Source organism: Octopus bimaculoides, chromosome 10 (assembly GCF_046866305.1).
Source record: "Octopus bimaculoides isolate indiv1 chromosome 10, ASM4686630v1, whole genome shotgun sequence".
NCBI classification, from domain to species: Eukaryota; Metazoa; Mollusca; class Cephalopoda; order Octopoda; family Octopodidae; genus Octopus; species Octopus bimaculoides.
This window is the reverse complement of record NC_142937.1, coordinates 73,275,444-73,277,963: the sequence shown is the minus strand read 5'-3', so window position 1 is coordinate 73,277,963 and position 2,520 is coordinate 73,275,444. Positions and strand designations below refer to the sequence as shown.

The 2,520-nt window shown below is 33.7% G+C and overlaps 1 long non-coding RNA gene across 1 annotated transcript in view; it reads left to right on the top strand.

The window, feature by feature from the left end:
• The first annotated feature begins 684 nt into the window (after positions 1-684).
• The window catches only part of LOC149133773 (uncharacterized), a 25,491-nt gene continuing 23,655 nt past the window's right edge, over positions 685-2,520 (top strand). Inside the window, exon 1 of the long non-coding RNA XR_016243301.1 lies at positions 685-802. This is a non-coding gene — a long non-coding RNA (uncharacterized LOC149133773). The remainder of the gene's footprint in view (positions 803-2,520) is intronic.

Genomic DNA, 2,520 nt, shown 5'->3' with positions numbered 1-2,520 from the left:
ATATGTGTGCTAAGGGAGATAGATAAATATGTTACAAATACACACACAAACATGTGCGCTGAAACATATACATACATATGCATGTTTGTGTTAGTATGTGTATACATATATATTTACCCTACATATATATATATATATATATATATATATATATATATATGTATATGTATATATATATATATATATATATATCTACATATATATATATATATATATATGTATATGTATATACATATGTGTATATATATATATATATATATGTATATATGTATATACATATGTGTGTATCTATATCTATATATATATATATGTGTGTGTGTGTGTGTGTATATATATATATATATATATATATATATATATATATATATATTTATATATATACATATATACATATATATATATATAGATAGACTTTCATGTGTGTGTGTGTACGTATGCATATGCACATGTATCTAGAGAGCAAATGAGTGGTTAATAGAAGAAGAAGAAGAGAGAGAGAGAGAGAGAGAGAGAGAGAGAGAGAGAGAGACCCACACACACACACACACACACACACACACAAAAGGAAGGAATGAGAGAGGGAGAAAGTAAAGAATTGGTGGGTGGGCAGGCGGGTGTGGGGGTTATTAAAAGAGAGGTAGAAGGAAAAGAAAAGAGAAGAGCAGAGAAGTCTCTGGAGGTGTACAACAGTGGTTGTTGTAAGTAGTGAGCAAATGAAGCAGGCGTGTTTTTATCACTGCTCTAGCCATTTACTTTAAACACCAGTTAAAGCAGCAAGCACTATTGATGAAGAAGAACAAAGGTAAAAATATTACTGAGGGGAGCTTATTTGTCACACTCTAATCATAGACAACTGATCATCGGCTCTGACTGACTCCCTTTTGGATTCACAGAAAGACAGCCTCCTCCCCCACATCTCACCTCATTCTCTCTCCCCGCCTCACTCTACTCCCCCACTCTCTCTCTCTCTCTTTCTCTGACACATGCATACACATGCACACTTACATACAGACACACGACACGTGTGCACACACAAAGTCACATGCACATACGCACAATATCAGGCTAACCAAAAACCTCTGATTATGTCTCAAGGTTACTCAGTACAAATTGGCTGTGGTAGATGTCTGAAATAGGAAAATCTGGCCAAATGATTTAGTGTTGTTTTTGTTGTTGTTGTTGTTGTTGTTGTTGTTATTATGGTTTTTATCGAGCTATTTCTATATTGGTTTTAGCATTAAATATTTGACAATGGCCTCTCTGATAAATGAGAGGGAGAGAGAAGGAGAGAGATATAGAGAATAGGATGAAATGAGAGAGAGAGAGCACAAGAGAGAAAGAAAGAAAAACAAAGAGAAAGAGAAAGAGAAAAAGAGAATAATGTTGATCATCAATTGTCATTAGAAACAGGCTATTTATTTATATCTGTGAGGTAGATACAAGTAGCTTGCTGGTTCGGTGGTTTGCTGGTGGGGTGGGTTGAATGAATTGTGAGTTATTGCTTCTGCGTTTCTATAATTCTGGTGGAGCTGTGTATCATGTATCTGCAGCTTTCTGCATTTGTGAATCTGTGGGAAATTGATAGATAAATATGGGTATGCTGATATGTATACAAGCATGTACTTAGGTACCTATGTATGTATTGATGCCAGCAAGCATGTGTGTACATGTGTATGTGTATATGTGCGTATGCATATATATATATATATATATATATATATATATATATCGACAGAGATGGATAGATAGATAGATAGATAGATAGATAGATGGATAGATAGATATTCTTTTATTCTATTTTTCTTTTACATGTTTCAGTCATTTGAATGCAGCCATGCTGGAGCACTGCCTGGAAGGGTTTTTGTTTTAGTCAAAGAAATTGACCCCCGGACTTATTCTTTGTAAGCCTAGTATATCTTCTCTCATTCCCTTTTGCTGAACTGCTAAGTTACAGGTATGTAAACACACCAACACCAGATGTCAAGTAATGGTGGGAGGACAAACACAGATACACACACGTAAATATATATACGTACATACATACATACATACATACATACATACATATATATATATATATATATATATATATATATATATATATATATATATAAACTTAGATAAACTTAGATATATTTCGACCAAATATTGGTCCAGGCCATATCTAAATTAATAGCACCACCTGATAGTATTATCTAAATCCTCTTTTAAGTCAAGTTTTGTATTATCATGGTCTATTCAAGTAGTGAGTTCTTGTTGAGTGAGTTGTATCCAGGTATGAGTGGCTTATCTGGTATTCCTTGAAGAAATTTATCCAGACTCCGTTTAAAGGTGATGGGATCCTTTCTTCTTTGATCAGTTTTGGGACAATGTTAAACAGGGCAAGGCCTGTTGAGGAAAAGAAATTGTGTCGCAGTGTACTTATATGATGTGATCCTGAATTGGGCAGGGGACGTATATATATATATATATATATATATATATATATACAAGAGATGACAAAGGAGTAATCAATTATCC